Below are 27,106 nucleotides of genomic sequence, written 5' to 3' on the forward strand. Positions count from 1 at the left end.
CCTGGGCAGTGTGAGGGGAGGTAAGGGAGAATAAACTTATCAAGGTGTTTGACCTGAATGCTTTTATCAATTTCAGACCTGTCCAATGTCTTAGCATCGATAACCACTTGAGACATGTAAGTGAACATATTGGAAAGGAAACTGCTTAGGTTCAAAATGACCTGACTGCTGGAAGCAACTATTACTTTCTAAGAGACTTCTTCTCCTGTGCTCAAAATCAACCACATTGGGTATCAAGAAGGTTAAAGGTAGGCAGGCCCAGCTCAAGTCCTTGTCCTGCTCAGTAACTAGCTAGATGACTTGGAGCTAACCTAAGCTTTGTTGTGCACACTTCATGATGTCTGAGCATCATGTGACATGACATGTGCTGCTATAAATGGCAATGTGACATTCAAAAACCAAATCAAGAAACCAGAAACTGATACAGTCACTTACCCTCCTGTTTGGGAGATGTTTCTTTGGCTTCCTTCCTAGGTTTTCGACCCTCCAGCGCAGAAAGGTCTTCTCTTAAATCTATGACAAATCTGCTCTCTGAATCAGAATCCAGGCCCAAATGCACTCTTGGGGAGTCGGTCTCACCTTTTCCCTTCAGATTATCCTTTGTGGGATGAGGAAAGGGTTTTGCTTTGTCTGAAAAGTCCTTCTCAAGCTGGTGCCTCATCTTCTCCTTGACTGGTCTTGAGTCCACTTTCTCACTGGCTGGTGACGTGCTTTCAGCTCCTCTTCCATCTCTACTGGATTCAACAATTTGGACTTTTTTTTTTTTTTTTTGACAGCAGATGGCTCTTTTTCCATCTGAGACAACTCTGTGTTTTCAGCATCTTCTGGCTCATTCTTGGACCTCTATTCCTCTTCACTGATAGGGTCACTTCCGCTACTATCTGACTTCTCAGTATCCCTGGAATCGCTGGGTTCAACAGTCATATAAACATCTTCTGAGATTTCATTTATGCCTACATTAAAAAAAAAAAAGAAAGAAAACAGGATGCAGCATACTCACAGATAAAGGAGCAGGACCAGAAATCCACAAATATTTAACATGCTCAATGCTGAAAAAAAAAAAAAATCACATTGCGTCACACTGGCCTGGTGGCGTTAGCAGTAGACTTAACTTGCAGGTGAATAGAGGTGACAAATTGAGCTTGCCTGAAGAGTGTTTCAGTTACTGACATTCAAAAATGGCATCGGACCAAACCACGTGAATTCTAATTTATACAGATCTCAATCTTGGCAGCACAGGTTAACTACTGGGAAACATAGAATGGGAGGGATGGAAGGGAACACTACACAGGATTTGTTAAAACTGATCAATTTTCAGTTCAGTAGAGTTCAGTCGCTCAGTCTTGTCTGACTCTTTGCGACCACATGAACGGCAGCACGCAAGGCCTCTCTGTCCACCACCATCTCCCGGAGTCCACCCAAACTCATCTCCGTTGAGTCAGTGATGCCATCCAACCATCTCGTTCTCTGTTGTCCCCTTCTCCTCCTGCCCTCAATCTTTCCCAGCAGTAGGGTCTTTTCTAATGAGTCAGCTCTTCGTATCAGGTGGCCAAAGTATTAAAGTTTCAGCTACAACAGCAGTCCTTCCAATGAACACCCAGGACTGATCTCCTTTAGCATGGACTGTTTGGATCTCCTTGCAGTCCAAGGGACTCTCAAGAGTCTTCTCCAACAGCACAGTTCAAAGGCATCAATTCTTCAACTCTCAGCTTTCTTTATAGTCCAACTCTCACATTCACACATGACAACTGGAAAAGCCATAACCTTGACTAGACAGACCTTTGTTGACAAAGTAATGTCTCTGCTTTTTAATATGCTGTCTAGCTTCGTCATAACTTCCCTTCCAAGGAGTAAGCGTCTTTTAATGACATGGCTGCAGTCAGCATTTGCAGTGATTTTGGAGCCCAGAAATATAAAGTCAGCCATCGTTTCCTCATTTATTTGCCATGAAGTGACGTGACCGGATACCATGACCTTAGTTTTCTGAATGTTGAGCTTTAAGCCAACATTTTCACTCTGCTCTTTCACTTTCATCAAGAGGCTTTTTAGTTCTTCCTCACTTTCTGGCATAAGGGTGGTGTCATCTGCATACCTGAGGTTATTGATATTTCTCCCAGCCATCTTGATTCCAGCTGGTGCTTCCATTTTACAGATTAGAAATAAAAGAGGGCCTGAGAAATCCCTTGTCCTGGGACACAAAGAAAACCAAGACAGAGAGGCGAGGCCAGAGACATGGGTTCTTGAGTCACCACTTCGGCTCTTCCCACATATTCCCAAAGCATTTTGTCTTTTACTCTTTGTGTCCAGGACTCAAAGAAATAAGCCAAGCCTTAAAGCAGGGAACGCAAACTCACAGCCCAAGAGCCACGTGGGGTGAGCAGACGTGTTATTTAGGAAGCAATGATTTGACCCAATGCTTTCCAATCTTTCGTTATTTGTTGCTTATAACTTAGAATGTGCTGGCCAATTCAGAAATCTGGAAGTTTCACACAGAAATTAAGATTTTAGGCTTGCCTGAAAGAGCAGAAGACCTGGCCATTCTGGGTCACAGGGCTTCAAGGCTGGCTGAGGCTGAGAACTACTGGCCCATTTCAGTTGGGGGAGCACTGTCTCCAGGTCACCCAGCTGCCCAGCCCCCATCTGGCTCCCTGCCCGGAAACAGAGTCAACCACCATTGTGCTTCTACTGTTTCTCTACTTGTAACTGATTCCAGAGGAAAGGCACCCATTTCCATGTCTCAAACAAAAGGAAAACCGATCAAACAACAGGAGTTTCCTGCATATACAAGCAAAAATGGGGAAAAGTCTATTTCTAACAATAATTTCATTTAACCTGTTTATGTTTCCTCTCCCAGTAGTGACTGTCATCCATCTGTAGGTAAATAATCTGTTACCTACAAGTTTGCAAAGAGGAAATCCCCATCAACTCTGTATTGTCTTCGTTCTAGAGCAATGGTTACCATGAGTGGGATCATGGAAGAGAAAATCGTAAAAGGGCAAGAGCCACAAACAGCCCAGCAAGATCAGGAGTGAACTATATCCACCTCCGCCAGGGCTCAAAGGGAAAGAATCTAAAAACCAAATCTGGTTTGATTTCTGGATCTCAGGGCTGGTGCAGTTGGCAACTAAAGGTCAGACCCAAGAATGACAAGCATGACCACATTTGCTTGGGTACTGGAGCCCAAAGGAGGTGAATTCAGATCCTACGCCTCTGCTTCTATTAGTTGTGCGACCCTGAATGGGTGAACTACCTCTCTGAGCCTCAGTTTCTTCCCCTGGACAATGGGTTTGGTAACACTTTCAACCTTCCAGGGCAATCTTTGCACAGTGCAGGGGGGATAGGAAGTCCTCCGTACATCCTTACTGACAATAACAAATCGAGGAGCTAGACTAGCTGCCTGGAAGAACCCAAGAAAGGTATGGACTGCATAGTTCATCCATGTCACTCAATGACCTAACCAAATGGGCAACCCAGCAAGGAGTGCTTTGGTTAGACAGCCTAGGTGACACCCAACTACAGCTCCTTTCTCACCCGAAGGTCAAGAGCACCCAGTGAAAAGGAAACCTGAAGATTCCTTAAAAAACTGTGAATAGAATGGCCATATGACCCAGAAATCCCACTGCTGGACATACACATGGAGGAAACCAGAACCGAAAGAGACTCATGTACCCCAATGTTATTCACAGCAGTGTTTACAATAGCTAGCACATGGAAACAACCTAGATGTCCATTGGCAGACAAAAAGAGAAGAAGGCTCTGATCCATACACACAATGGAATTTTACTCAGCCATTAAAAAGAATGCATTGGAATCAGTTCTAATGAGGTGGATGAAACTGGAGCCTATTATACAGAGCAAAGTAAGCCAGAAAGATAAAACACCAACACAGTATATTAATGCAAATATATGAAATTTAGAAAGATGGTAATGATGACCCTATATGTTAGACAGCAAAAGAGACACATATGTAAAGAACAGACTGCTGGACTCTGTGGGAAAAGGTGAGGGTGGGATGATTTTAGAGAATAGCATTGAAACATGTATAGTATGTGAAATAGATCGTGAGTCCAGATTCGATGCATGAGACAGGGTGTCAGGGCTGGTGTACTGGGGTGAATGACTCTGAGGGATGGGATGGGGAGGGAGGTGGGAGGGTCGGGATGGGGAACGCATGTACACCCAGGGCTGTTACATGTGAATGCATGGCAAAAGCCACTACAATATTGTAAAGTAATTAGCCTCCAATTGATATAAATTTTAAAAAAGAGGTAAAAAATAAAAAGAAAAATTAGAAAATATTTTAACTCAGTAATAATAAAAAAACAGTGTACCAGAATTCATGAGATGCATGTTTGGAAGTGTTCATAATTTTAAATGCTTGTATTAAAAAAGAATAAAAGCCTAAGGCAATGGAAAAAAGAAAAAAAAAAACACAACTCCCACAAAGCGTTCAGCAAAGGCTATGTATAGGAAAGGTGAGGGATGGATGTGATTAGCTCTTGCAAATTTCCTGGTGTCAGATCTTGTGTTCTTGAAGTAACTGGTGGTCAGCTAACTGTGTTCCTGTAATCCTTGAGGGAAGCAAATATTCCCTATTCCCTATTTCCCGAAAGGATAGGTCCCAAGCTTGACAATCACCCTCCACGGTACTGGTTGGGATGTGGGGGTTCCCTGTGCAGGCCGGTTATCCTAGTCATGGAGCATTCATCTAGCACCCACTCTTGTTACTTCCAGAAGTGCCCAGTCCTAGGTGGAAGAGGCAGTTCTCAGTTCTCTGTGCCCTCCTCTTTCCAAGGCCCCCATACACTGTCCAGCCACCTTCAATGAGGGAGCCAGGTACCCACTATGTAGCTGACCCTCAGCCTCCTCAGTCTACCCAGTTGGAGAGCTTGGTCCTGTAGACTGTGACCCATGCAGATTGCCACAACCATTCAGTCGTGGAGGTGGGAATGGAACACGTTGGCCACTGCTTTGAAACCTGGGCCAGACCAGTCAGTGGCTTCAGCAAAGGCTCTGGGACTCTGCAAGACACAGCCTGTTCCCAAGCTCCACAGTTCATTCCCCATCCCAAGGCCCAAGGGCCTAGAGGGCTCTGTGGGAAGGCTGTAATATAGCTCACTACACTCTGCTCAGAGGCTTTCTGTGGGTGGTGTTGGGGTTTCTAACTCCACTGAAGGTCTTGGGCTGAGGCCTGCAACACCATTTTCCATCCTGCCTCTATTACAGTATCTTCCTTGATGAGCTTATTCAACCGGTGACTAAAAGTTGGTAACTTGGACCATCACGGGCCATTTCCAGTAGCCCGAGGACCACATTCTACTCTGTTTCTATAATGCAGGGATTTCAACTTCACAATGTCATGTGATGTAAAAGATTTCATCTTCCTCTAACTGAAATATTTAACTTAGAATAATGTCCCCATGGATATATATTGCAAACGAGGCTACCATTTATTTATTCACTGCTGGAATTATACTTGACATGTAATATGATTGAAACAATTATCATCGGGCTATAGTTGCATTACAATGTTGCTTTAGTTTCTGAGTACGTATGTCCAAGTGAATCCATTTTAAGTGTACATATATCCCCTCATTTTTGCATTTCCTTCCCATTTAGGTCACCACAGAGCAGAGTCGAGTCCCCTTGTTCTTTCACTTTTCTCAAACTGTAACATTTTCTTAAATGTTAACTGGAGGTTAATTACTATACAATATCGTGATGGTTTCTGCCATGCATCAACATTAAAAGCCATAAGTAAATCGGGGTCCCGCCCATCCTGGAGCCTCTCCCACATGCCCTCCGACGCTATTTTTCTGGGTTGTTCCAGAGCACTGCTTTGCATTCCCTGCTTCGTGCTGAGGAAAATCCGAAAGATGATTTTTCTGTATGAAATATGTAATTTTCTCTATCTCACATGTGAGAACATGGGTGCAGATTTTTCTACATGAAATAGGAAATATGTACTTCATGTTTGAAAATCTACTTGTATACTTTTTTCATCATATATGGAATCTTGTCTGTTTCACATGTGGATATCTGTGCACACGTTTTCCTACATGAATGGGGAATTCCAGGTATTTCAGATATGAAAAGTTGAGCATATGCTTTGCTGCCTGAACTCTGAAGTTGTATACATTTCCTATGTGAAAATCTCAATGAAATTTTACTGACATGAAGTATGCAATTAAGATATGGGAACCAACAGGGAATTGGAATTCTGTTTCATAAAAGAAATTCTGGGCACCACTGTTTCTTCGTGAAATACTTAATTCTTTGTATTTCTTATATAGAAAAGAATGACTGTCCACCATGAAGTCTGGAGTTTTCTTTATTAACTGCATCAAAATCTAGGCACTAATTTTCCTTCGTGAAACTCGAACTTCTCTATATTTCACATCTGATGATCAGAATGAACATTTCCCTATGAGAAATAAGGAAATCTTTGCATTTCCTGTAAACCATTGGTTCTTCAGTCTCTGAAACACCTGTTTGCATTTGTATCCCGGTGCGTTACGCGTATGTGTGTACACGTCTGTGCTTGTGTCACCTGTTCCTCTGTGTGTGTGTGTGTGTGTGTGTGTGTGTGTGTGGCCTAAGTTAGGTGCTCAGTGTGAAACACCAGACATCCTAGGAGGCAGAGTGTGAGCGTTGCATCTATCCAGGCACTTAAGTTCAGTGTGCCCACGTTAGCTATGTGGCCGAGAGGAAGAGAGGAAGCAATGGTCAGGAGGAGCATTTTGGTCCACTTGAAACACTTGCAGGAGGAGCTCTGCTTCTCTGGGAAGTGCATCCGCAGGAGCACATCCTTAGCCGCCGGGGTGCCTGCTCTAATCTCTGGGCCAGGGGAAAGGCCAAGAGCTGACAGACAGCAGGCCAGGGGCTCCAGGGTGGTTTGGCTTGGGGCTGCGTTGTGGGGCCCGAAGAGCTAGCCGAGGAAAGTGTGCTGCTTCATCCTCAGAGGATGGCTACATTCCTGACACTGCTCAAGCCTAAGGCACACGGTTAGGGACGGACTCTGCAGGCGGTGAACTTTGGTGAGGTCAGCGGTAATAGCGACTCCCCCGCCACCCCCCACCCCCCACCAAACCCACGCTCTGCCCGTGGCTTGCCGTTTAGATCCAAGGTGAGCACCTGTGTCCCTGACGTACCCACGAACCTTGTGTCACCTGTGTGAATCCCTGAGCACACAGAGTCGCCCGCTGCCCCAGTGGCAACTTCAAGCTTGACGGTGGCTGCAGTGTCACCTTCAGATTCCTTGCCTTCGACTCCAGCTGGCCTGGCTCGCCCAGTCGCTGGTCTGGCACATCTACACTGTTGGTCAGGCAAATGGCTTGTGTGGACCGGCGCACTGTGCACTGAGCCAAGTTGGGCCCCTGCGTGCCCAGAATTCCAAGGGGTGTGTCCCGTGAGCGAACGCCTTTTGACTCCATTAGATTGGTTCTGTGATGAGGTCTGGAGGTCAGGGTATAGAGTTCAGGTCCTTCCCGCCAGCATATTACCCATGCGTGGTGGCACACGGTTCTGCGCATGGCTGTCTCCCTTTCCCTGCTCATTGGCTGTGGGCAAGTAACCAGTTGGTTGTGCCACGTAGACTGCCACCGGTGGGCGGGCATTGCCGGCTGCCGGCTGTGCTCTCACGTCCAGCTTCTTGGTGGTTCTGGGCTACGGCCAGAACACCATGGAGAGTGAGACGGGGCCAGAGAAATGCGGCAGCACCCCAGGATCCTGGGTCTTAGTTGTGTGCCAAGGTCTTCACGAGAGAGGGACCCTGGGACCTACCAGCACGGTGGGGGCGGCAGAGGCAATGCAGGCCGCAGGTAGTGCACCAGGCGAGGAGGCCGCCCTCTTCTGGGTGGAGGCGGTAGAGGAAGGTGCGGCCCTGGAGGAGGGAGAGTTGGCGGGATTCGGGCAGGAGTTCCAGCTGCTGGTGTTAGACGTCATGGAGGAGGTGGAGGTGGTGGCCTACGAGGAGCAGGAACAGGTGTCCTCGCAGGAACAGGGCCAGGAACATCCAAGCCCCAGGGCCCCCAGGGACCAGCCCGCACTGGAGGCCCTGAAGGCCCTGCAGGTGGAGCTGGATTCTGAGAATAAGAAAGCCCAAAGGGCCCACACTCGCACAACAACTGCCAGAGGCGGAAGCTGAGTCTAGAACACAGAAGTGCCATCATCCAGGGAATCCGTGAATTCTGGGTCGAAGTTGTATCCCTTGGTGTGGTGCTTGTGAAGGTTTTTTTTTTTTTTTTTAACCTGGGTAATTGCAGAAGCGGTTTAGAGATCTGGCAGTTCTGGTACAAAATGTATTTTTTGGATGCTGGGTATTGGTTACCGTTCTGTGTATCTGTTCCCGATATTCGGTATGATGTCCTTGCTGTTCTGATTAGCACAAATTGCTACTTGGGCTTTACTTGCAGAGGTCCCAATCAGAACTGTCATTAGCACCAGGGACTCTTCAGAGGAAAGGCTTGTCTGGGATCCAGGTCTTCTCTGAAAAGCTGAGTGAATTTGGGGGTGAGGTTCGGTTGTGTAAATGCTCATGCACATAGGAGTGCCTGTACGTAGGAGTGCCTGTTTTCCAGAAGTAACCTATGTTTTAGGAGGCTGAGATGGAGCTTAGGGCCTTTCCTGTTAGGAACAGAACCTCCTCTGGTAGTGCATTCATAGGTACAGCCTTGGGGCTTGTCATGCCTTCATACAGTCTACGTTAACAGAAATGTGAGGAGTTAATTCATCGCAAGTTGAAGTCAGATAGTGCCATTTTACTCTTTAGGCTAGATTTGTCCTTCCAGCACTTTTTTCCTCTAGCATCTAGAGGCTCCTTGACCTAAAGCAGTTTATGAACCACCCCCAAATGTCAGCTATGATGGCTGACCAAGATGAAGACATGCTTCACTTCATCACCAACTTGAAGGTCAGGCAGGGGACACTGATAATTGTGGAGGGAAGGTGACTGGGGAGGGGAGAGGGCATGATTTACCCCTGGAAACAGGAAAGGACAGCTCTTCTGTAAAGATGTGTCATACCCACCCACCCCTACACCACTCCCCACACTTTGTCCTGGCAGGTGAAAGAACTCAGGAATCCCACTCATCACTGCAACATCACATTGCCCTTCTGGAAGAATAGGTATTTCCAGAATGAAGTGCTTGTTAAGGACTATCTCATTAATGTCACTGGTAAGAGGCAGGTCCTTGGATTTGGGGAGTGGGGGCAGAAAAGTGTAGGTTGAATTGGAAAGTGATTTAGGTCTTTCTCCCATACTCCTTTTCCTGCAGGATATCGAGCATCTCATTCCACCCTAATTCACTGGAACCAGGGATTTGAACGTAAGGCATACAGCCGCAGGCACCACGACAGCAGTGTTAACTTTTTCAACTGGTTCTTGGACCACAATTTCACAGGATCTGACCGGATTGCTGAGATAGGGCCCCACGCGGCCACTGGGCCAGAACTGATGATGTATGTTGGGGTTCTTGGAGGTGCACGGAAGGGCTCAGGGTCTGGCCAGTCCTGTGCTGACCTCCCTCATTGCCCTGACAAAGCGTCATAAAGGATCTGTGGCCCAATCCAGTGTGGTACTATATGAGGAGGAAGGCTCTTCCACGAGAGGTACTGGGAGGACGAGAGGTGAGGAGCCCAGGGATCGAGCACTGGCATAAGTGTTTCCCAGAAACTTGGGTCATTTATTTCACTTGTGGAGAAAGTGAGAGTCCGTGGAATGCAGTGTAACACCAAGGAACGAGGGAATCTGCAAGAGACAGCAGGAGTAGACAACTGTAGTGAAAAACAGGTTCTAAGTAGAGAAGCTTGAGGTAGATGAAGTGTTCTGGTCAGGGCAATGTCACTCCAATTTATATCTGACTCAGCTGAACATCTCTGAACTGGCATTCCATGGCCAACAAGGCTACCCTCAGGCTCCTCTTAAATTGGGGCCCACCTACTATTGAAGTCCCCTTTCTACAAAGGTCTGTGAGCCTTCTTTCTGGTAGGCTGTTCCCCACTGACCATCATTTGATTCCATTTTGATCATCACACTTGTTTCTGGTTTTGTTTTCTTTTACATCTTTTTCACCTGCCACTCTCATTCTGAGAATACTGACCACTGTGCAGGATTATGGAGAATAGTCTTTTAACTTATTTATTTTACCTGGAGGATGATTACTTTATAAAACCATGACGGTTTTTGCCATACATTGGCCAACACGAATCACCCACAGATATACACATGTCCCCCCAAATGCTGAACCCACCACCCACCGCCCTCCCCTACATGTCTTTGTGGGTTGTCCCACAACATGACTTTGGTTGCCTTGCTTCACGCATCAAATTTGCCCTGATCATCTATTTTGCATAAGGTAATATAAATGTTTCAGGGCTATTTTCTCAAATTAACCCAGCCTCACGTTCCACCACGGAGTCCAAAGTCTGTTCTTACATGTCTGTGTCTTATTTGCTGTCCTGCATGTTGGATGTCCAGTACGATCTACGTGGTCCTAAACTCCATATATTTGTGTTAACATGCAGTATTTGTTTTTTTCTTTCTGACTTACTTCACTCTGTTTAATAGGCTCCATATTCATTCCAACTCATTAGGACTGAGTTCAATGCATTTCTTTTAAGAGCTGAGTAACATACCATTGTGTATATGTACCCCAACTCCCTTAACCCTTCATCTGCCGATGGACATATAGGTTGCTTGCATGTCCTAGTTCTTGTAAATAGTTGTACGGTGAAGAATGGGGTACGTGGCTTAAAAACCTGTATGCAGGTCAGGAAGCAACAGTTCGAACTGGACATGGAACAACAGCCTGGTTCCAAATAGGAAAAGGAGTATGTCAAGGCTGTATGTTGTCACCCTGCCTATTTAACTCTATACACAGAGTACATCATGAGAAACGCTGGGCTGGAAGAAACACAAGCTGGACTCAAGATTGCTGGGAGAAATATCAATAACCTCAGATATGCGGATGACACCACCCTAAACCCATGGCTGATTCATGTCAATGTATGGCAAAAACTATAACAATATTGTAAAGTAATTAGACCCCAACTAAAATAAATAAATTTATTAAAAAAAAAAAAGAAAGTGAAGAAAAAGTAAAGAGCCTCTTGATGAAAGTGAAAGAGGAGAGTGAAAAAGTTGGCTTAAAGCTCAATGTTCAGAAAACTAAGATCATGGCATCTGGCCCCATCACTTCATGGGAAATAGATGGGGAAACAGTGGAAACAGTGTCAGACTTTATTTTTGGGGGGTCCAAAATCACTGCTGATGATGACTGCAGCCATGAAATTAAAAGACACTTACTCCTTGGAAGGAAGGTTATGGCCAACCTAGATAGCATATTTAAAAGCAGAGACATTACTTTGCCAACAAAAGTCCATCTAGACAAGGCTATGGTTTTTTTCAATGGTCATGTATGGATGTGAGAGTTGGATGGTGAAGAAAGCTGAGAGCTGAAGAATTGATGCTTTTGAAGTGTGTTGTTGGAGAAGACTCTTGAGAGTCCCTAGGACTGCAAGGAGATCCAATCAATCCATCCTATGGGAAATCAGTCCTGGGTGTTCATTGGAAGGATTGATGTTGAAGCTGAAACTCCAATACTTTGGCCACTTCATGTGAAGAGTTTACTCATTGGAAAAGACCCTAGTGCTGGGTAGGATTGGCGGCAGGAGGAGAAGTGGACGACCGAGGATGAGGTGGTTGGATGGCATCGCTGACTTGATGGACATTGGTTTGAGTAGACTCCTGGAGTTGGTGGTGGACAGAGAGGCCTGGTGTGCTACAATTCATGGGGTCGCAAAGAGTCAGACACGACTATGCGACTGAACTGAACTGAGAGAGGAAATGTAAAAGTTCACAGACTCTCTCTCCTGGGAACTGACTTGAAAGATTAAAGCTGTCTTTAGTGTTGTTGAGAGAGGATAGGTTGACATATCTGTGTCTGTGTCTCTGTCTGTTTTGAAAGGAAACCCCCGATTTTGAGAAGCTTATGATGGAGTGTCCCCCTTTACCTAAAATAGAAAATCTAAGAAGGTGCTTCACATGAAGATCAATGGCCAGCTAGTTCTCTCGGACAGGAAAGTAATGAAGAGTGGTCTGGTGGTGAAATAGATCGAGAGGGAGAAACAAGTAAGCATGAAATAATTCCGAAGGATAAATAGAAAGCATCAACCGTATGTGTCTGTGTATTGTTTGGCCAGGTCCTCAAGACAAATACTTCAACTCCATGTAGGGTCTCAGTTTAAGGCGTGGGAATTACCAGACCATGGAGAGTTGTAGAGGGGGTTAAGCCATATGTTGGGGTTGTGTCAGGGGACACAGTTCTTCCTGTGGGGCGGGGTTGGGGAGGAAGGAGAAGGAAGAGCAGGGGCCATTAACTGTGGGTCTGGCAACTTCACAAGGGAAATGTGGATGTTCATGGAAAGGGTCTGGTGAACAAGGGCCAGAGATTGAAATAATGGAACACAACTTTATTGGAAGGTGGTGTCCCAGGTATCATCACTGCTGGATATCATCAGGCATTTTAAGAGTACAGGACAAGGAAAAAGCCTTAACATTCAACTCACTATGAACCACATAGCCTTCTTGTGTATATGACTGCACGGTTCAGCTTTGCTGAGAGTCATCTTCCCAGAGCTAGGGTTCCAGGTAACATCTTAGGGGATGGGGGCATAAAGTATATGGAGGGGCTGTGACCCAGGGTGAAAGTGAGGGGGTGGGAAGGCAGTCAGGATATTAGTTTCTGGCAAAAGTGACCAGGGGAAAAGATAAATCGCCAGGAAACAGACAGACAAACAAAACCAGATCCCATCATATATGTTTGAGCTCATGTGAACTCTGTTCTTTTTTCCAGGAACTCAGTTTAGGTACAAAGTCTGCAGGGGCAGAAGTCAGGGGAATGGGGATGTTAAACAGGCAAGGTCCAGCCTACCGAGCCGTGCACTCTGTGTCCCATGATGGCTCAGCGGTTAATCTCCTTTTTTCCAGGAAGGCTTAAGCTCTGTGCCCAAGGCCCTCTGTCAGGACTAGGTGTAGAAATAACATTTTTCTCACGAACCCTCTGGTGACAGTGTCTCTTCCTTGCTGAATGGCTCAGCACAGACTGTATAAAACCACAAGGGACATTCTTCTGGGGCTTTGTCGCTACTCTGCGGGCCAAGGGCCAATGGGAACACCTGGAGAATACAGAGCTCACTGAGGGACTGGTCAGAACTTAGGGTGGCCCTTTCCAAGTAGATGGCTGCTTTTCAGAATCATGTCCACCTCTGGATTGGGCAAAGGACAGACTGGCACAAAGGGAGTAGGGAGAGGTCAACGTTTGCCCACTCGCCCCAGATACAATGGCTCCAATGTGCGCTTGCCTGAGGGTGATATTTCTGTCTCACATGGAGTTCTCACTCCAAAAATTGTCTCCCGACAGCAGCATCTCTTTTGAGGGCAAAGGGTAAAGAATGAACGTCAAAGTTCATGGGTTCATGGATGCCCCCTTCAAGGTGCACTGAATGAGATCTCCTGCTCAGGGCCAACTTTTGCATTTGACTATCTGCACCCCAGTATGCCCCTTCTGCAGAGGAGCATCTACAGTTCCAGAAGGCAAGGCTTGGCCTTCTCTGGGTGCTTTCTGTACAAGCAGCCCAGCAAACAATGGAAACATGTCTTCTTACTTTCTTAATCTGTAATCTTCAAAGAATCCTTGGGGCTCCGGCAGGCTGGTACCTGTGTTTCTCAGCACCAGTTCAAAACAAAACAACACAAAGCAGAAACTAATGTGTAATAACTCTGCTGTGGGTGTGGGATGGCATATTGGTGCATGTGTTTGGGGACCTTAGACTGGGCTCATTCTAGTTATCCACATTCAGAAGTTTTAGTAAGGCACTGCAAAGAACTTAAAGACAAGAAGAGTTAAGGACAGGGTGCCCCAACGCCTAATATCACCTGTCTTCAGTACCAGTGATTCAGTACCAGGGGTGGCTTTAGCTCTAACCTGTCCTGAAGTGAAGAGTGCAGAGATAGTCATGGATCGGTTAGTAAAACTGAACTGTGCATCGTTGACTTGATGGTCATTCTCTGGAAACTTGCCATGACATGTGTCCCAGTGTCTTTCGGGCTTTCACTTGGGCCCTAAGATCTAGGTGCTATTAGATTTGACTGCACACTTGGACGTGTTGTGTAAGGTTTTCTTCCACTGAATATCAATGCGTGTGAGACTTGGCGGGTTACTGATGATTTCTTGAGCATTCTGGCTCAATCACCCTGAGCTGCATTTGTTTCCTGTTCCCTGGATGTGTTCATGTTTTCCTCTGTTTAGAATGAAGATTGGGTGTCTCTGTTGTGCCTGCCCTTGAATGTGAGTTGATGTTTCTTCCTCTGGGTCTGCCTATGCCTCCTGTCTTCTTTGATATGACATCCATGCCTGTGCCATTATACACAGCTCTGCTGCAATAGCTGTGTCAGTTCTTGCACGGCCCTATTCAACATACGTGAATTGTGTTGCTTGTATTCACTTTTGTTTTTTAAGTTTGTGTGTCTTTGTCAGATTGTGTGTGAATTGGATGATTTCTTTCATTCCTGGATCAAATGTTTCCAACATCTTGACTTGTGACTTTTTTTTAAGAGATACACGATATTTGTGAACAGCAAGAAATGCTTTACCACAGGAATAGTTAACAGTGACCCCCGTTTGGAAACAGCAATGCCCACACACTTACAGAAATGCCCATGGGGCAAGAATATCACTCGTTGAAATGAGAATATTAATTAGGATCACAAAGGGCAAAGATGTTGCAGGAATGCATCTGTCACAAAATATTTGATCTGTCAGGAGAGATTTGGGGTTGACTTGTTAAGTGTTCTATAAACACTGCTGCAGGAAAGAAGGACATTGACTATTACCACTTCTTGCAGTGATCGTTAACCTGGCATTACCCATGCAGAATTTCTTCATGATTTTAAGTGAAGCATCACTCAGGCAGTAAGAGTTGGGACTTGCCTTTCTGTGAATAGGAATTTGTTAAAGAATTCTTGTCCTCAGTGACCTGCTATAGCCTGGGCAAAGGGGGTGCATGATCAATTTCAAGTTCAAAGCCCCTTGCTATTTCTGTGCTTTTTCTGGAAGGAAAGCACAGGGAATGGAATCATGCCACCATGATTGGCACTGTGAACCAGTCTGTTGTGATGGGAGTAGAGAACACAGGCACACGTCACTCAACCATCCACAGTGAGGACTTCCAACCCTGCCAACCTCTTTGTAAGTCAGCCCCCTCATGAGCAAATCCCATTCACCTTCCAGGATGTATCATAGAAGTAGAAGAGGACGCTGATTTGATCAACTAGTGAGTGAAAAAAATAATAATAACCGGGCCAAGAAAAGAGGGGTGCTTACCAAAGTTCATTATACTGGACAAGTAAACAATTAGCGGCACATCTGTGCAAGTTTCTTTTCAGGATTGTTTGTGTGGGGGGGTAGGTGGGTGGGAGAGCATGCACACACATGTGCTGACACAAATGTGTGTGTGAGCTGTCTGAGCTGGTCTGGCTGGGGGATGGAAGAATGGACACTGAAAACGTGAAAGAGCTTGTGTAAGGTAGAAAGATCATAGGGCAGCAGAAGCACTGACACCACGGAAAAAAGCCCAGGGGCCTCACCAACAGAGCAAGCTGGAAGTGTAAACAGGCATGTAAATGTAAACATGGATGCCTGATCAGAAAGGAGAGGCAGAAACGAAGCACCTGGGCGCAGTCAGGGAGGATACGAAGGAGCAGAAAAATGAAGCGGGCCAGATTCCCAGGCACAGAAGAGGGGCTCTGCACAGCCCCTAGGACACCCAGCTACAAAGGGTTTTCTGTCCTTCTCAAGTGCAGGACCATTCTATCCTCGACATGACCAGGCATCTGAGCACAGCTTGCCCTTTTCTGTAAGGTTTGGGAGACTGGTAGCACTGTAGCAGAAGCACCTGCTACATGCAGAGTTTGTCAGTTTGAAACATCACTCCTTAAAAGGGTGTCTTGGGTTGATCCTCTTACCCCTCCTAGTCCCACAGGCCTGGGCTGATGGGGTAGGCTGGGCTGTGTTCTCACCTGGAGGCTGGGTGAGAACAGAATCACTGTGAAAGGGCCTCTGTACAATAAATGGGCAGACTTCAATTCCTCTGACAATGGAGAGCCGTGGCCCTTGGTGGGGCACTATCCTTAGCATCTCTGTATAAATTTCTCTCAACAGAGAGAATTCCATGTGTGTATCACATTTTTACATGAGGGCAAAAGTGTTCTACGTGAAGCATGGAACTTGGTATTTCACATCTGAATACATGCATGTAGATTTCCTGAATGAAATACAGAATTCTCTGCATTTCATCTGTGAATATCTCACCACACACTTTCCAAATTGAGAATGAAATTCCCCATATTTTACAGTATGAAAATGTATGCACATATTAAAACATAATGTGACACACATGAGAAGCAAACTACTAAACGATAGAAAAGATAAAAGATATACTCTCTCTATATATCCTAGCAAATCAGTTCATGACAAAGTTTCCAAAATAATGAGTAGTCCTCAAGTAAGACCTGATGAAAACCTTTGTCACACTTTGTCCTAAATTCACCTGGTAACTAGGAGAGCTCTCAGTGTCTGTTAATTTGCTTCACACACAAGAAAAAACTGGTCATCCTTTTATGAGTGTATGTGGTTTTGAAATGAGACATTCTCTCAAGAGATTCTGTTAACCTCCACAGACTTGAGAGATAAGGTGTTACTGTAACTAAATACCCCTGTACCCAGCAACCTTGGGCCAAGCAATATCGAAACATTAGAGTTTAAAGCAGAGTATGTTTTATTGCAGAGCCATGCAAGAAGTGTGGCTTATGCCTTTAAAAACCTCAATCTACCTAAAGAGACAAAGGAGATACATATAGAAAACTATAAAACACTGATGAAAGAAATCAAACAAGACACAAATAGATGGAGAAATATACCATGTTCATGGATCAGAAGAATCAATATAGTGAAAACGAGTATACTACCCAAAGCAATCTATAGATTCAATGTAATCCCTATCAAGCTACCAGCGGTATTTTTCAGAGCTAGAAAAAATAATTTCACAATTTGTATGGAAATATAAAAAACCTCAAATAGCCAAAGAAATCTTGAGAAAGAAGAATGGAATAGGAGTAATCAACCTGCCTGACTTCAGGCTATACTACAAAGCAACAGTCATCAAGACAGTATGGTACTGGCGTGGAGACAGAAACATAGATCAATGGAACACAATAGCAAGCCCAGAGATAAATTCATGTACCTATGGACACCTTATCTTTGGCAAAGGAGGCAAGAAAATAAAACGGAGAAAAGACAATTTCTTTAACATGTGGAGCTGGGAAAACTGGTCAACCACTTGTAAAAGAATGAAACTAGAACACTTTCTAACACCGTACACAAAAATAAACTCAAAATGGATTGAAGATCTGAACGTAAGACCACAAACTATAAAAGCCCTAGAGGAAAACATAGACAAAACACTTTCTGACACAAATCACAGCAGAATGCTCTATGACCCACCTCCCAGAGTAATGGAAATAAAAGCAAAAATAAACAAATGGGAGCTAATGAAACTTAAAAGCTTTTGTACAACCACAGAGACTAGAAGCAAGGGGAAAAGCCTACCTTCAGAATGGGAGAAACTAATAGCAAATGAAGCAACTGACAAAGAGTTAATCTCAAAAGTATACAAGCAACACCTGCAGCTCAAGTCCAGAAAAGTAAGTGAACCAATCAAAAATTGGGCCAAAGAACTAAACAGACATTTCTCCAAAGAAGACATACAGATGGCTAACAAACACATGAAAAGATGCTCAACATCACTCATTAGCAGAGAAATGCAAATCAAAACCACAACGAGGTACCATCTCACACTGGTCAGAATGCCTGCCATCCAATAATCTACAAACAATAAATGCTCGAGAGGGTACGGAGACAAAGGAACCCTCTTACACTCTCGGTGGGAATGCAAACTAGTACAGGCACTATGGAGAACAGTGTGGAGGTTCTGCCATACAACCCAGCAAACCCACTGCTGCGCATATACACCGAGGAAGCCAGAACTGAAAGAGACACGTGTACCCCAATATTCATCGAAGGCCTGTTTATAATAGCCAGGACACGGAAGCAACCCAAATGGCCATCAGCAGACGAATGGATAAGAAAGCTGTGATACATATACACAATGGAATATTACTCAGCTATTAAAATAAATGCATTTGAATCCCTTCTAACGAGGTGGATTAAACTGGTGCCTATTATACAGAGTGAAGTAAGTCAGAAAGCAAAACACCAATACAGTATATTAACAAATATATATGGAACTTAGAAAGATGCTAACGATAACCCTATATGCGGGACAGCAAAATAGACACAGATGTATAGAACAGTCTTTTGGACTCTGTGGGAGATTACAGGGGTGGAATGATTTGGGAGAATGACATTGAAACATGTATATTATCATATGTCAAACCAGATCATATGCCATATCGTATCATATGACAGACCAGATTCGATGCATGAGACAGGGTGTTCGGGGCTGGTGCACTGGGAGGACCCAGATGGATGGGATGGGGAGGGAGGTGTGAAGGGGCTTCAGGATGTGGAACACATGTACACCTGTGGCGGATTCATGTCAATGTGTGGAAAAACCACTTAGATATTGTAAAGTAATTAGCGCCCAATTAAAATAAATAAATTTATAATAAACAATAAAAGTTACCTGAAAATGAACTAATTAGATTTTCGTAAAAAAGAAAAAAAAAAAAAAGAATGCTCTAGAGCTAACAAGTCCTGTGAACTGAACTTCATTCGTCCCATTCTGTCCCTTCAGTCTGGGCTAGTCATCAGGTTTTTTTGTTTGTTTGTTTGTTTGTTTGTTTGTTTTTTGACTACTGAAAAGATGGAGTAGATTTTCTTCCAGTCTTTACATCTACTTAGACATAATCTTTCACATTTTTATTGAATGAAACAATATATCTGTTTCTATTAAAATATTTATTGTTAGCAAAAACCAACCAAACAAACAGCAAAAAGGAAATTGGTGTCCAGATTTTCACATGAGAAACAGAGATAATGCCATCATTCATGCAGGAAAATATGCACCCTGATTTTCAGATGTGAAATATAAATAAGTCCGTATTTTATGTAATGAAAACTGTGCTGTGATGTAGATGTTGGAAAATTTGAGAAATTCATATTTAATATAGGAAAATGGATGCCCAGATTTTCTGATGAGAAATACACAGAATTTCAAAACTTCATGTAGTAATACAGACATGCAGATGTTCATAAATAAAATACTGAGTATTTCATATATCATGCCCCCAAAAAATTGCTTTCACAGTCTCATATGTGACATATACAGATGCACATTTTTCATATGGGAAAATCAAAACCTAGAAATACAACTGTTACTTCAGAGATTTATGCAATTCATGTAGAAATATTGGCACCCAGATTTTCATGTGTGAAATATGGATTATTCCATATATCATGCAGGGCAGTCTTCACCCAGATTTTCAGAAATGAAATCCAGAGAATTCCAAACTTCAATAGGGAAATCTGTGACCAGATTTTCATATATGAAATATAGCTCATTCTATATTTGACTGTCTGGCCCAGATGTTAATTTGCGAATCACGGAAAATCCCGTATTTTGTATGTCAAAATCTGACACAAATATTCACATGTGAATAACTGACATTTTGTATCTCACATGAGAAAATCTGTCCCCAGATTTGCAAATGCAAAATATACAGAATTCCATATTTCATACTGAAGAGCTTCATGCAAGTTTTCTTGGGTGAAATACAGAGAGTTTCACACCTCAAGCATGAAAATCACTTTATGAATGAAACAGAAATTTCCATATTTCTTTAGGAAAATCGATGCCAAGTGTTTCAATTGTTAAATATACAGTATTCTGTAGTTCAGGAAGTAAAGTCAGTACACAGGTTTTCAGATGAGAAATATGAAAAATTCCATATTTTGTGTTACAAAACGTGACCTTATTTATTGCCAATTCCATGTGAAATACAAGAATTTCATATTTCAGGGGAAAGTGCTCTGTGCCTTGAGTTTCAAATGTGAAAGTAGAGAAATCCATATTTCATGTAGGAAAATCAGTGCCTAGACTTTCATTCATGAAATATAGAGAACTGCATATCTCATTTGGAAAATCGCGACCCAGATTTTCCTAAATGAAATATAAAAAGTTCCTTATCTCATGGATTAGGTCTCTGCCAAGATTGTTTTTTTACGTGAGATATAAAAGTCTATCCCACAAATGCAGATGCTGAAGAAGCTGAAATAATCAGTTCTTATGAAGACTTACAAGACCTTGTAGAGCTAACACCAAATGAAAGATATCCTTATCATTATAGGGGGTTGGATTTCAAAAGTAGGAAGTCAAGAGGTACCTGGAGTGACAGGCAAGTTTGACCTTGGAGTGAAAAATGAAGCAAGACATGGACTAATCAAATTCTGTCATGAATTGCACTGGTCATAGCAATCATCCTTTTACAACAACAGAAGAGACGACCTTACAGAAGGATGTCATCAAATGGTCTCTGCCGATATCCGATTGATCATCTTCTTGGTAGCAATCAAGTGGGAAAAGCTGCATACCGTCAGCAAAAACAAGACCTGTGGATCGTCATCAGATCATCATCTTCTCATGGCAAAATGCAGGCTTAAACTAAACGGGGAGGAGTTGGGGTGGGGTGCAGAGGGCAGAACGACTAGGCCAGCCAGGTACAAATTGAATCAAATCCCCTCTGAATATGCAGTGGAGGTAACAAATAGTTTCAAGGGTTTATATCTAGTAAAGAGAGTGTCTCAAGTACTGTGGTAGGAGGTCCAAAATATTGAACAGTGAGCAAACCATCCTGACGAAAAATAAAAGCATGAAGGCACAGTGACTGTCTGAGGAGGGTTTACAAGTTGCTGTGGAAAGGAGAGAAGCAAAAAACATGCGGAAAAGGCAAAGGTACCCCAACTGAGCGCAGAGTTCCAGAGAATAACAAAGAGAGACAAACAGGGCTTCTTCAATAAACAATGCAAAGAAATAGAAGAAAACAATAGAAAGGAAAGACTAGAGATCTCTTCAAGAAAATTGGAGATATCAAAAGAACATTTCATCCAAAGATGGCCATGATAAAGGACAGCAACAGCAAAGACCGAAAATAAGTAGAAGAGATCAAGATGAGATGAAAAGAATCTACAGAAGTGTAGAAAAACAGGCCTAAACGACTCAGATAAGCACGATGGTGTGACCATTTGCCCAGAGCCCGCCATTCAGGAGTGTGAAACCAAGTGAGGTGATGGAGTTCCAGCAGAGCTACTTAGAGTCCTAAAAGACGATGCTATCAAGGTGCTGCACTCAGATCAATTCAGTTGAGTTCAGTCGCTCAGTCATGTCCGACTCTTTGCAGCCCCATGAATCGCAGCACACCAGGCCTCCCTGTCCATCACCAACTCCCGAAGTTCACCCAAACCTATGTTCATTGAGTCGGTGATGCCATCCAACCATCTCATCCTCTGTCATCCCCTTCTCCTCCTGCCCCCAATCCTTCCCAGCATTGGGGTATTTTCCAATGAATCAACTCTTCGCATGAGGTGGCCTAAGTACTGGAGTTTCAGCTTGAACATCAGTTCTTCCAATGAACACCCGGGACTGATCTCCTTTAGGATGGACAGGTTGGATCTCCTTGCAGTCCAAGGGACTCTCAAGAGTCTTCTCCAACACCACAGTTCAAAAGTATCAATTCCTCGGTGCTCAGCTTTCTTCACCATTCAACTCTCACATCCATATATGACCACTGGAAAAACCATAGCCTTGACTAGATGGGCCTTTGTTGGCAAAGTAATGTCTCTGCTTCTAAATATGCTATCTAAGTTGGTCATAACCTTCCTTCCAAAGAACAAGTGTCTTTTAATTTCATGGCTGAAATCACCATCAGCAGTGATTTTGGAGCCCCCGAAATTAAAGTTTTTCACTGTTTCCACTGTTTCCCCATCTATTTCCCATGAAGAGATGGGAGCAGATGTATGATCTTAGTTGTCTGAACGTTGAGCTTTAACCCAGCTTTTTCACTCTCCTCTTTCACTTTCATCAAGAGGCTCTTGAGTTCTTCTTCACTTTCTGCCAAGGGTGGTGTGGTCTGTGTATCTGAGATTATCACTATTTCTCATGGCAATCTTGATTCCAGCTTGAGTTTCTTCCAGCCCAACGTTTCTCATGATGTACTCTGCATATAAGTTTGATAAGCAGGGTGACAATATACAACCTTGACGTTCTCCTCTTCCTTTTTGGAAGCAGTCAGTTGTTCCATGTCCAGTTCTAACTCTTGCTTCCTGACTTGCATACAGGTTTCTCAGGAGAAACTTCAGATGGTCTTGCATTCCCATCTCTTTCAGAATTGTCCACAGTTTATTTTGATCCACACAGTCAAAAGCTTTGACATAGTCAATAGAGCAGATCGATGTTTTTCTGGAACTCTCTTGCATTTTCGATGATCCAGCGGATGTTGGCAATTTGATCTCTGGTTCCTCTGCCTTTTCTAAAACCAGCATGAACCTCTGGAAGTTCACAGTTCACGTATTGCTGAAGCCTGGCTGGAGAATTTTGAGCATTACTTTACAAGTGTGTGAAATGAGTGCAATTATACGGTTTTTAAGCATTCTTTGGCATTGCATTTCTGTGACATGGGAATGAAAACCGACCCTTTCCAATCCTGTGGCCACTGCTAAGTTTTTCAGATTTGCTGGCATAACAAGTGCAGCACTTTCACAGCATCATCTCTGAGGATTTGCAATAGCTCAACTGGAATTCTATCACCTCCACTAGCTTTATACGTAGTGAGGCTTTTAAGGCCCACTTGACTTCACATTCCAGGATGTTTGGTTGTAGTGAGTGATTGCACCATTGTGATCATCTGGGGCGTGAAGATCTTCCTTGTACAGTTTTTCTGTGTATTCTTGCCACCTCTACTTAATATCTTCTGCTTCTGTCAGGTTCATACCATTTTTGTCCTTTATCGAGACCATCTTTGCATGAAAAGTTCCCTTGGTATCTCTAATTTTCTTGAACAGATTGCTAATCTTTCCCATTCTGATGTTTTCCTCTGTGTCTTTGCATTGATCACTGAGGAAGGGTTTCTTATATCACCTTGCTCTTGTTTGGAACTCTGCATTCAGATGCGAATATCTTTCCTTTTCTCCTTTGCATTTTGCTTCTCTTCTTTCCGCAGCTATTTTTCAGGCCTCCTCAGAAAGCTATTTTGCTTTTGTGCACTTCTTTTCAGTGGGGATGGTCTTGATCCCTGTCTCCTGTACAGCGTCACATACCTCTGTCCATAGTTCATCAGGCACTCTGTCTATCAGATCTAGTCTCTTAAATCTATTTGTCAATTCCACTGTATAATTATAAGGGATTTGATTTAGGTCATACATGAATGGTCTAGTGGCTTTCCCTACTTTTTTCAATTTAAGTCTAAATTTGGCAATAAGGAGTTCATGATCTGAGCCACAGTCTTCCCCCATTATTTTGTTTGTTTGTTTGTTTTGCTGAATGTATAGAGCTCCTCCATCTTTGGCTGCAAAGAATATAATCAATCTGATGTCAGTGTTGACCATCTGGTGATCTCCATGTGTAGAGTCTTCTCTTGTGTTGTTGGAGGAGGGTTTTTGCTATGACCTGTGCTGCACTCAAGATGTCAGCAAATCTCGAAAACCTAACAATGGCCACAGGCCTGGAAAAAGTAAATCCTTTCCCCAATTCCCAAGAAGAGTAGGACTAAAGAACATTCAAGCCACCATATAATAGTGCTGGCCTCCCATGCTAAAAATTTATGCTCAAAATCCTTCATGCTAGGCTTCAGCATTACGTGAACTGAGAAATTCCAGATCTTCAGGTAGCTTTAGAAACAGCAGAGGAGCAAGAGCTCAAGTTGTCACCATTTGCTGGATGAGAGAAATAGCAAGTTAATTCCAGAAAAACCTCTACTTCTTTTTCACTGACGACTCTATACAGTCTTTGATTGTGTGGATCATAACAAATTGTGAGAAACCCTTAAAGAGATGGGAATACAGGACCATCTTTTACCTGGATCCTGAGAGACCTGTGGGCAGGTCAAGAACCAAGCATTAGAACAACGTATGGAAAAAGTGACTGGTTCAGGATTGAGAAAGGATGACAAGGCTGTTGATTGTCACCTTGTTTATTTAACTTAAGCACATAGCACATCATGAGAAATGCCAGGCTGGATGAGTTACACCTGGAATCATGATTGATGGGAGAAATGTCAACCATCTACAATATGCATATGCATACCACTCTAATGATAGAAAATGAAGAGGGACTAAAGAATCTTTTGATGAGGGTGAAGGAGGACAGTGCAAAATCAGGCATAAAACTCAGTATAAAAACGCAGATCACAATATCCGTTTCCATCACTTCATGGCAACTAGAAAGGGGAAACGGGAAAGCTGTGCCAGATTTCCTCTTCCTGGGCTCTAAAATCGCTGCAGATGGTGACTGCAGCCATGAAATTAGAAAACAAATGCTTATTGGCAGGAAAGCTATGATACACCTAAACAGTGTGTAAAAAGCAAAGCTATCATGTTGCTGACAAAGGTTCGTAGAGTCGAGGCTACGTTCTTTCTAGTAGTCATATATGGTTGTGAGAGATGAACCACAGTGGAGGCGGAACGCCAAAGAACAGATGCTTTTGAACTGTGGGGCTGGAGAAGACTCTTGAGAATCCCTTGGACAGCAAGGAGACCAAACCAGTCAATCTTCAAGGCAATCGACCCTAAATACTCATTGGAAGGACCACTGCTGAAGCTGAAGCTCTAAAACTTTGTCCACCTGATGCGAAAAGCAAACTCCCTGGAAAAGACCCTGATGCTGGGAAAGACTGAAGGCAGAATGCAAAGCCAGAAACAAGGATGAGATGGTTGGATGGCATCACCGATGCAGTGGATATGAACCTGGGCACACTCCGGGAGATAGTGGAGGACAGCTCCACACCCACGGCTTCACAAAGTGTCAGACACGACGTGGCCACAGAACAACGATGTGGAAGTTTCCTAATTTCATTCTTTTACCTTTAGCTGTCAAGATTTTCCACCATCACTTGTAAAAGAGATTGTCTTTTTTCCATGGAATATTGCTGCCTCCTTTGTCATAGATTAGGGGACCCATTTGGGCATGAGATTATCTCCAGGTTTTCTGTCATGTTCCATTGCTCTATATTCCTGTTTCTGTGTTAGTTCCATACCACATTGATTACTACAGCTTTGTAGTATAGACTGAAATCAGGGAGTCTGAATCCTCCAGCTCTTGTTTTTCTCTCTCAAGGCAACATGGTTCTTCAAGGTCTTCTGTATTTCCATACAAGTTGAAAAACTTTTTTGTTCTACTATCTGTGAAAAATGCCATTGGCAATTTCATAGGAATGGCACTGAATCTGTAAACTGCATTTTATAGTGTAGCCATTTTCACAACGTTTTTTCTTCCAGTACATGAGAATCGTGTATCTCACTATCTCTTTGTATCACTTTTGTTTCATCCATGCCTTATTTTTTTCTGTGCACAAGTTTGTTCCCAGCCTAGGTAGGTTTGTTCCCAGAAAATTTTCTTTTCTTGTTTCCATGGTGAATGGGATTGTTTCCTTCGTTTCTATTTTTTTGTTGTTGTTGTTATTTTATAGAAAAGCAAGAGTGTTCTGTGTGTTATCTTTGTATCCAGCTCCTTCCCTAAAGTCCTGGATTAGTTCTAGTCATTTCCTGGTGGCATCTTTGGATTCTCTGGGCATAGTATCATGCCATGTGCAAACAGTGACAGTTTCACCTCTTCTTTCCCAGTTCGTTTGAAAATTGTTTTCTTCTTCTCCTCTGATTGCTTGCAATTGGAGTCCAGAGACGATGCTGAATAACAATGGTGAGAGTTGGCATCTTTATCTTATTCATAACATTAGGGGGCATGCTCTCAGGTTTTTACCATTGTGAATCATGTGTGCAGTGGATTTATTCATATATGGTTGAAGAAGGTTCCCTGTGATCCCACTGCCTGTACATGTTTTTGCATATACCCATCATGAATGGGTGTTGAATGTTGTCAAAAGTGTTTTCTGCATCTGTATCCTGAAGAGTTTCAAGGCCTCTCCTTGGAAAACTTCGTTACCTTTCAGTGTTCTTTCTTCCTTTCGCCTCCTGATGCAAAGAGCTGACTCAGTAGAAAATGTCCTGATACTGGGAAAGATTGAAGGTAAAAGGAGAAGTGGTCAGCAGATGATGAAACGGTTAGATAACATCACCAACCCTGTGGACATGAATCTGAACAAGTTCTGGGAAATAGGGAAGAGAAGTCTGGCAGGGTAGAGTCCATGGGGTTCTGAAGAGTTGGGTATGACTTACTGACTGAATAACAACACAAATTCTCTCCTGTGATTGATACTACTATTCATTCTTGACTACTTCCTTTTCTAATGCACTTCACCCTATCCATACCTCAGTGTTGTTAATTTTACCCCTTATCATGCTTTAGATTCAGCCACATATCATTGTCTTTATTGACACTCACCTGGCACAAAATGTGCAGATTTCTCAACTGCAGATGACTCAAGGGACTGCAATTCATTCTCTAGCATCCACGTATGTTCCTCGGACACTGTCTACCTTGCTACAATCAGAGAAAATTGTCACTCACCAGCTAAGCCATGTGATGGAAAGCAAGATCTTGAGAAGAGCCTATGAGGACTCTGGATTCTACCTTATTCTCAGTCTTCACGTTGTTTCTTTAAGTCTATTCTTCAATCACACCGACCTTTCAATCTGTGCTCTTTTCTTCTTAGTCTCACCATCTGGGCCTATGCCATTCTACTGCTCCCCTTGGTTTCTCTTGTCTGTTAATGCCTATGAGATCTTATTTTAACTTCCTCATGCAGCTTTTTCTGACTTTACAGATTGTTATTAGACTACTATTTTAGATTGACCTGTTCAATGCACTTTGATAGATTGTCTTCTCTGACTGGAATAGACGATCATCTCCCAAGTCTATT

The 27,106-nt window shown here is 43.4% G+C and overlaps 1 pseudogene; it reads left to right on the forward strand.

Annotated features, from left to right (window-relative positions):
• The first annotated feature begins 7,681 nt into the window (after positions 1 to 7,681).
• On the forward strand, positions 7,682 to 20,743 carry LOC145537743 (testis-specific Y-encoded protein 3-like; annotated as a pseudogene).
• Positions 20,744 to 27,106: the final 6,363 nt, after the last annotated feature.

The sequence above is a fragment of the Giraffa tippelskirchi genome, chromosome Y (genome assembly GCF_054371585.1).
Source record: "Giraffa tippelskirchi isolate mGirTip1 chromosome Y, T2T-mGirTip1v1.2.pri, whole genome shotgun sequence".
In the NCBI taxonomy this organism is placed as follows: Eukaryota; Metazoa; Chordata; class Mammalia; order Artiodactyla; family Giraffidae; genus Giraffa; species Giraffa tippelskirchi.